Below are 9,020 nucleotides of genomic sequence, written 5' to 3'. Positions count from 1 at the left end.
AAGTTCTTCTTTGGAAGTTCTTTGGAAGTTCTTCTTTGGAAGTTCTTTGGAAGTTCTTTGGAACTACTTTGGAAGTTGGTATGGGATATATTATGCTACAGTGTTGGAGTCCCACTGCTTGTTGAAGATGAGTTTAAAATGCTGCTGCTATATTCATACTGATGTCAAAATATGGTAACTTTTAAATCCAACCAATTGTTGCTATGTATGAAGTGTTTATGCTTAGAAAAATCCTTGCCATTATGCAAAAGTGAACCTATTTTACATTATGCAGCCACCAACTACTTTTGGTACAGTTCCTTATTCCCCTTTATAACAGTAGCTGAGTCAAGCTTAAGGTGTCCAACAGAACAAGATTATTTATTTAAGGTTGAACCAAAGTATTAAACACAATTACTTAACAGGTTAGATATTAGAATTAGGCTTTGTTCGGTGCTTACTTACCAGCAGTTATCTACTGAGTGTGTGCATGTATATGTGGATTAAGAGTGAATTAAGCTTGACAGATTAGACACACATAGGTCTATGGGGTTTTCCCCAGAGGGAAGTAAAAGAGATTCACTTTCCTTCATAATCCCTTATTGGAGGGAAGGGGGACCAGGGTTTGTCTTACTTTTATGCTAAAATAATTAAGAGTGTTCTTGCTTGTACACTTTTTCGGTTTGTTTGTGTCCTCTGATAGGCCTTAAAATGTGAGACTGGAATGCTGCATGCAGTATTCTTAAAAGCTCCTGTGAACTTTTCCATAAAGCATAGCAGTATAGGATTTTTAAAACTTAAATGAAGCTGTTACCTCTTTTAAAGTTTTCCACTGCTGTGCGTTTAAAAACACACACAGTATAGAGCTGCTTAGTGCTCCACAGACATTTCACAGCCTCATTTGCAAAGCTCATGGACCTAGAGAAATAGATATAGGCAAACATAGGTAAAGGTAAAGGGACCCCTGACCATTAGGTCCAGTCGTTGCCGACTCTGGGGTTGCGGTGCTCATCTCGCTTTATTGGCCAAGGGAGCCGGCGTACAGCTTCCAGGTCATGTGGCCAGAATGCTCTCTGGAGAACCAGAGCAGCGCAAGGAAACGCCCTTTACCTTCCCGCCAGATCAGTACCTATTTATCTACTTGTACTTTGACATGCTTTTGAACTGCTAGGTTGGCAGGAGCAGGGACCGAGCAACAGGAGCTCACCCGGTCGTGGGGATTCGAACTGCCGACCTCCTGATCCGCGAGTTCTAGGCTCTGTGGTTTAACCCACAGCACCACCCGCGTCCCTATAGGTAAACATACAGGACAGAAAAGTACAAAAATGACATAGCAACATGAGGATTTGTAGAGGCTTTGATCTGGCTCAGGCAGAGAGTTATTGCCATTGCAGTTTGATGCAGGGTGTGTGTGAAAACATAAGAATAGCCTGCTGGATCAGGTGAAATGTCAGTTTAGTCCAATATCCTGTTCTCGCAGTGACTTACCAAATGCCCCTCAGAAACCCACAAGTGGAAGGTGAGTACAACAGAGCTCTCCTTGCTTATGGTTCCCAGCAAATGGTATTCAGAAGCATACTCCTCCAACCATGGAGCTAGAACACAGCCATCTGAATCACCCCAATTGGCTCGCAGCTACGCAGACTCTCAGCTTCCTTGTTGAACTTATAGCTCATAAATGTGGCTACAGCTGCACAAACTCTTCCTGCAGATCCTCCCAGCATCGATGGCAGCTATCTGCTGCTGCCTTCTTCACTTCCACTGGAGAACCACTACTTGCTAGTACTCTCTTTTCCCCTTCGGTCTTCTTTCTCCTGACCAAAAGTAACAAAGTCATGCCTAACCTTCTACTGTTCCTCCCAGTGAAAACCCTGTGTCCAGTGACAAGTTACACATTTTCATGATGACAATATTGGCATATTATTTAAGAATCAATGAGTAGAAAAGACACAGCAGTGGGCAATCTATGTACCAAAGGCCATGGACAGCCCTGGGCATTTTTTCAGGGATAATGCATGTAGACAAGGCCGAAGCTGGTAGTTGGCATGGCCAGAGACAGATGTGGGTGGGGTCACCCTTTTACCTTTCTCTACTTTATGTTGCCCTTGACTCCTACCTCATTCCTCTTTGCCCATCACGCTGCTGGTGGAAGGCAGATAGCTCCTTTGCCATCCATGCCCCACTCACCCACATGACATTAGGTAAAGTCCTACAGGTGGCCCCCATTCCTGCTGTGGAATGCTCTCAAGTTTAACATGTCTTCCATGCTTTTCAGTGTATGTGAACTGGTAAGCACTTAAAAAAATAATCCCTAGAATATAGATTTACCATTGCAGTCATGGGTTTGTTCGTTTTCCAGTTGTGGAAAACGAACCATGGTGTGTTCACGATGGTCAAATCACATTTGGGGATAATAAAGGTGTCGCTATCTGGCTGTGGTCCTGACAGCTCTTCTGAGACTGGAGTCTGCAAAGATGCACCCCCCTCCACCATTCTTGTGCTGTTCAAACACCACCTGTAACTCTGTAAATAAGTGGTTTGCTTCCTCTGTTAAAGGGTTGGACTTTGGTGTGGTCAGCAGCAGCCTGGAGGAATCAATGCTAGCAATATTACACAGGATTGGGAAGGAACGAGCCATGATAAACCCAACAGTTCAGCAAAAGGAAGGCTGCTGCACATCCTGAGAACACTCGCGTGAAAAATGCCCTGCCAATTGATGTCGAGAACAAGTGGAGACTCACGTTTTCAAGCTTTATGCTCATACACATCACTGTCTCTCTCCAGCCATCTAAGAACCTTGAGGGCAGAAGTAACACAGCATCTCTGCAATGTCTCCAAAGACAGATAAAAGAATTTGGTCGTGAGATTCCAGCAGATGGAGTGCCAGTTGTGTCTCGAACTTGCCTACTTGAAAGGAAATGGGTGCTTTTATGTCTCTCTACAGAAACCTAGTATGTTGATGTGTTGACATAACAGTTCTTTTTCTGTGTTCAAGGGAACTGTTTCTTTTCAGGCTTCAAAATATTTCAGAGTCCATCCGATTGATGCCTATACAGTGGTACCTCGGGTTACATACACTTCAGGTTACATATGCTTCAGGTTACAAACTCCGCTAACCCAGAAATAGTGCTTCAGGTTAAGAACTTTGCTTCAAGATGAGAACAGAAATGGTGCTGCGGCAGCGCGGCAGCAGCAGGAGGCCCCATTAGCTAAAGTGGTACCTCAGGTTAAGAACAGTTTCAGGTTAAGAATGGACCTCCGGAACGAATTAAGTACTTAACCCGAGGTACCACTGTAGTCCCTTTTCCAACATAGCCCTAAAGGCTATAAATGAGGAGTCTGTGGTCCTCCAGATACTCCCATCATGGCTGGGACTGATGGAAGTCTAACAACATCAGGGAGGCTACAACTTTCTGACTCCTGATCTGTTAGGCAGTCATCTTAATACCACTTAGCTGGGAGTAAGCTCCACTGAATTCAATAGGAATTGGCTCTGAGTAGATTTGTTTAGGATTGCACTGTAAATTACCTTCTGGGAACCTGTGAGATGAGTTGTGTTGTTTGGCATTCTCTTATTCCCTCAAAAGGTTTTCCTACTGCAGACCTAAGGGCTGGCTCACAATTTACCTCAGGTCATTTTCTTCACTCTTGTGGCCTGCTCATAAATGTCTGCTGTGGTAATTTCTTATCTTCGTACAATAAATGCAGCTCAAATCCTTCAGGTAACTTGTTTATTTGCTGAAGATGCAGTTCCTTACCCTTTGATACTTCAGAGATATGTTTAGTTGTGATGGTAATTAGTTTTTTAACTGTTTTAATGCTGCATTTTATAATGCTGTAACCCAGCCCAGAACCTTATGGGGAAGGTAATAAATCTAATAATAATAGTTAATAATAGAGCAAGCAGCAGTGAGTCACTGAGGTGATGTGTGAACCTGAATGTGTTTGTGGTGCACCTCAGCTTTTGTTACCTTGTGACAGGACTGTTTTGTTCTTTTTGTTTTTAACACTGTTGCGTGTTTGAGAGTTTGTGAAACACTATACTATTTTGATACTTGGGAGATGGATTGTTTTTACTTTTCCCTCAGCTATTATAAACTAGGTAAATTACTCTAATGGTTAAATAGAATGTTAGTAATAAGGAGTGGAATTTGATATGTTTGTGAGCAGCAGGTGCAAAGCAAATCTGATTGATTGCTGTGATTCCATTAGCTTCAGTAGCTTTGGAGAAAGAAAAGTGCCTGTAACATATGTGAGATATTGTATGTCAATATAAAATTGATAGACTGACACAAATGGAATAGGTTTGTTTGTTCCAGGCAAAATCTCAAAATCTCTCACTTCAGTTAAAATAAGGAGTAACTAAGGATAGACAATTTTGCCCAGTGGTGGAGGAGGGGGCGGTAGGCGAGAGAGAATAAGTTCATTTTGTTTGGTATATGGCTCCTTTTTGAATTAAAATACAGCTTCACAACATAAAAATACAAAATGAGAACGCTAAATACATAATAATACAAATACAAGCCAACCACACCCTTCTCCCACAAAAACATTTAAAAGACCATTGAATGTTAGTCAGCCAAAGGCCTAGTTCTAGAGACACCTTTTCTCGCCTGACGTCTAAAGACGTATAGTGAAGATGCCAGGCGAGCCTCCCATGAGCTGCAACTCTGAGCATTCAGGATTTCAGCTCTTGGGGACAGCCTCCATGTATTTGACAGGCTGTCCTGTCATGATCTGAGTCTAGAGAGAGACTCTCCTCCCTCAGTTATCACCATGCGCTTGTTAAAGCCTGAAGAGGGCTTTACTTGTAGTGTCTCTAGGTTCTTCTAAGAATGTAGGTCCCTTTGCTGACAGGAAAAGAATAGTGGAGAGTTTTCTTGACCTGTCAAAAAAATAGTTAAAAGTATTTCTGGGTCACCAGGGATTTCTGGAAAATGATGCAAGAAAGACACCTGTAAATCTTCCATAGAAAAAAATGGAGAGGGGCAGAATTAAGTGTACCGAAAAATGATCAAAGCATTTTTAAAAAGCTGAAGTTGGTAAGCACACAGACTAAAATATATTGTTTGTTATTTGAAAATTGGATTTATTTTATTTATTTATAGATAAAATGAACTTCAAAATAGAATCTAGTATCCTATTACAAAGCAAGTCTGGCTGTACTTTGGATAGTGCCTGGCTTACAGACAACACTTCAGACAACTATTTGAAGAAGGCAGCACTAAAAGCATACATCAATTCTTGAAGGGTATAAGCTTCATTTAGTAGTATTATGGAAAAGTTCAGTAGCTTGTTGACGGCCGCCAACCACACTTCACTTAAATATGTCTGCTGATGTCTTTTGGTGTCCATAGATTCATTTCGAGTTATACAGAATTGCTCTAAGACTGTCACTTTGAGTAATTTCAGATACTTTCTGGACCTATAGCTATTAATGGACTTCAAGATCACCAGTGTGATAAATAATTCATCCGTGAGTCATTTTTATGGCATCTTCATTTTTCATATCTTGCTTTTCTGTGGTGATTGTATCACATCTAATCATCAGCTTTAAATCTAGTTTCAGTGCCTTGACTTTTGGGGGCAGCCACAGGGTTTCACAACATGCAGGTTTTACTGCACAATAGAAAAGCTAATATGCTTACTGTGGAGAAGAAAAGAAAGATTCTGTTCACAATGACAAGTATGTGAAATGGCAGGCTATCGATCTGTGTGATTACATGATACTATGGAGCCAATGATATTGACAGGGAGTTGAAATACAGTTCAGCTTCTAAAAAGCCCTTCCTAGAATAAAGCCACAGTCTCTCTTTATTCCGCAGTTGTGCGGGTGAAGCCAACTTCCTACCTTTGCCATTTGTGAGTGCTGTGCTTATGAGTAAACTACTAACTCAGTTAGCTTCCTCCTGTCCCTATCCTTAAAGGAGACACTGGTTTAACCCCTATAGGCAGTGCTTTTTTTCCTAGGGGGACGCATACCCTTAAACATTTTGTGAATCTAAGTTTGGCCTCATTGAGGGGCAGTATTTCAGTATGAGTAGGAAAATGAGAGTACCCCTAAACATTTTTTTAAAGAAAAAAAGCACTGCCTATAGGCACGAGTGATTATTGAGGTTTTCTTTTTTAAAAAAAGACAATACCTTTTGGAAATTCAAATCTGGTCTTGATGGATATGAATTAGACAAATAAACTACCCTGTTCAGCAGCCCAGTAAAAACTGAGCTTGTATACTTCTTTGTATTTAGAAAATCACCACCACCACATTTTAATGGCATTGTAAGATGCATGTACACTTGTATATTTCTCTTTAAAAAGTATTTGATAGATAAAAGGTATAATACGCTAGTCTTTGCAAGTATTTTTTTTAAGCTGCAAGTACGCTTTTATTATCATTATCACTGAAATTGTTTAATGTGTGTGCCTGTCAAGATTCTGCTACAGCCGTGATGCCCGTCTGTGTTCCTTTGATTTTCTGGATCTTGTGCTCTAGAGGGAACAGAGAGGGAACCATGTGCAGATAGGCACATGTGCTGCTGCTGCTGAAATCCATAAACTCACTCAATTCAAGTGATGTGTGTGCACGTGCGTGCATCCACACACACACACACAATTATATGCAATGTCTGCATAGCAGTGAGGCAGAAGCAGAAATCTTTAGAGTGGGGGGAAATCCCGAGGGGGCAAACCATGGAATATTGAGTGCAGTGGAAAAGAGAAAAAATAAAAAGTAGTAGGAAGAGGTGAATTAAGCAGCTTGATAGTGCATTAGTGGTGATTTATTTTGCTTTGGTTTGTTGTGCTACCACATCAATGTTGTTCATAGTGGCAATAGCACAACAAAAGCGAGAGAAAAATAAACAGAGCATTAGCGTTATAAAAAGTTATGGAATTTCAGCACAAAGTCTATGCACCGATTGGGAATGAAGTTGTTTGACCATCCCAAAACTTTTGCAGGTGCAAACAAATATTGAAAGCAGGATCACATGTGACTGCCCCGTTAGCATCATGAGCACAAATCATCATGAATGTGCAACAGAAAGGATGTATGGAGAGACCCTTAGGGAGTGCAAATACACTGCAATATTTTGTTAACGGTCTACATTTATGAATAGAAAGTGTTTTGTGTAGGTGCTCTTTCACAATACTTTATAAAGATGTGCATTATGTGATGGAAGAAGTAAGGAAGAAGGATTTGACAATGGAATGTGGTAGCAATGAGTCATCACTGGCTCAGTAGACAGATCCTCTTGCAACAGTTTCACATACTGTTTTCAGGAGGGTATGACTATAGATTTCCACCTTTTCTTAAGTAAAGAAGTTAAATGAAAAGCTAAAAGCCCAGTTAGACATGGGGACTGCTAACTTTAAATCTATAAATAAACTGAAGTCAAGACAGGAAGAAATTGATTGAATATGGGAGTAGCCTGGACTGCTCAATAAAAGTACTGTAAAGTAAAGAACAAGAAATGTAAACCACATTGAACTGAGAGTAGATACTTAATGCCCACTTTGCTTCTGACCTTTAAGCTCTGCGGATGGTGGTTTTGTTATGTACTTCTGGGGGATGTAATGGTTTAATGCTTTATATTAAATTCTGTGGTATATTTATTTAAGGAAGAAGAACCAGACTAGTTTAAGTGCATGGCTCTTTGAAGCAGGCATTCATTTTGATGCAAACATTTTATTACCTTTTTATCCTGCCTTTCCCCCCCAAGTGAGGAGGAGGAATATGGTATTTGTGCATTCATCCTCATAGCAATCGTCTGAGGTCAGAGAGAGAGAGAGAGAGAGAGAGAGAGAGAGCGCTTTCCCACTGATCTTAGTGGTTTCGGGGAGATTTGAACCTGAAATTTCTGCTCATTTGGTTACTATCTAGTCAAACACTCTTAATGATAACACACCAGCTGTTCATGAGCTATAATGGTATGAAAGGAAACCATGTACACTCTTTAATCTCTTCCTGTCCCAAATAATGCTGATTTCGTTAAAAGGACATAATAATAGCAATATAACCTTTGAGAAGGCAGGACAGTCATTTTGAATCTGTGTGGTGGGCCTAATGCGGGGGAGTATGGAGCCTGTTCTGAATATAGAACAAAAATAGCTAGTTACAAGACTGATCTTGATATATGACTAATATTGTAATAGGTTGTTGTTAGTATGGTAGTAAAATAACAGCAAGGAAAACCTTGGCTTAGGTTCCAGCACGCTTTGCCATTTATTAGTAATGATGATCTAATCTGATGGCTTGGATGATACCATTTACAGGTCATTACAGCAGATCTGCCAGAATAAGACTACTGTGGCAAATAGCAGATGTAAACCTAGCTGCTCTGAGGTGTGTGCAGTGAGTGAAAAAAGAGAGACATAAATATAGTATCTAGTTAGATATATTGTTCTATCCGATTATCAACAAATTTCTGCTCAGTGTAAATTCATTATGAAGAGTAAAGCCTTGATACTTAGTATGCAATCTATGAGACTCTCTGGAACATGAAATGCCTGTCTTCAGTGGCAGTACCAGTTACTGGGAGCAACAGCAGGCCATATTCAGGCATCTCGTAACCATGGATACCAAACTTGGGAAGAGATCAGTAGGAATGGGAAGGGTTCCACCCTCTTGATGTTTCTGCATAAGCTGACCACATACTGTGATAACAAGCATCTGTTTGAAGGGGGTCACTTCTACAAGCATGGGGTTTCCTTCATGAGAACAGGAACCAAAATCCTGGCCAAATTTGGAAACCCTATGGGTGTAGAAGTGGCCCTCCTTCAGAAGGACACTGAGCATGAGTCACCAGGGCTGTGACCAGCATGTACAATGGCACTGAGGGGAGTGAGGTTAACCCTCTCATGCTTTCACTGGACCCTTAATGCATTTGTTACCTGCAGTTTACCAGATGCCTGACTAGGGTTGACATAAGAAAGCAATTTGCCTTCTTTCAGGCTCCCTGGAAGCTTGTGGTTAGATGCTGAACTGGTTGGCTCACCTGGTCTGATATGGTGGAGCTCTTCTTGTGTTCTTATGCGTATGCCCA

The sequence above is a fragment of the Podarcis erhardii genome, assembly GCF_964252035.2.
Source record: "Podarcis erhardii genome assembly, chromosome: 4".
NCBI lineage: Eukaryota > Metazoa > Chordata > Lepidosauria > Squamata > Lacertidae > Podarcis > Podarcis erhardii.
The sequence above is the reverse complement of the archived record's forward strand: the minus strand, read 5'-3'. Positions refer to the sequence as shown.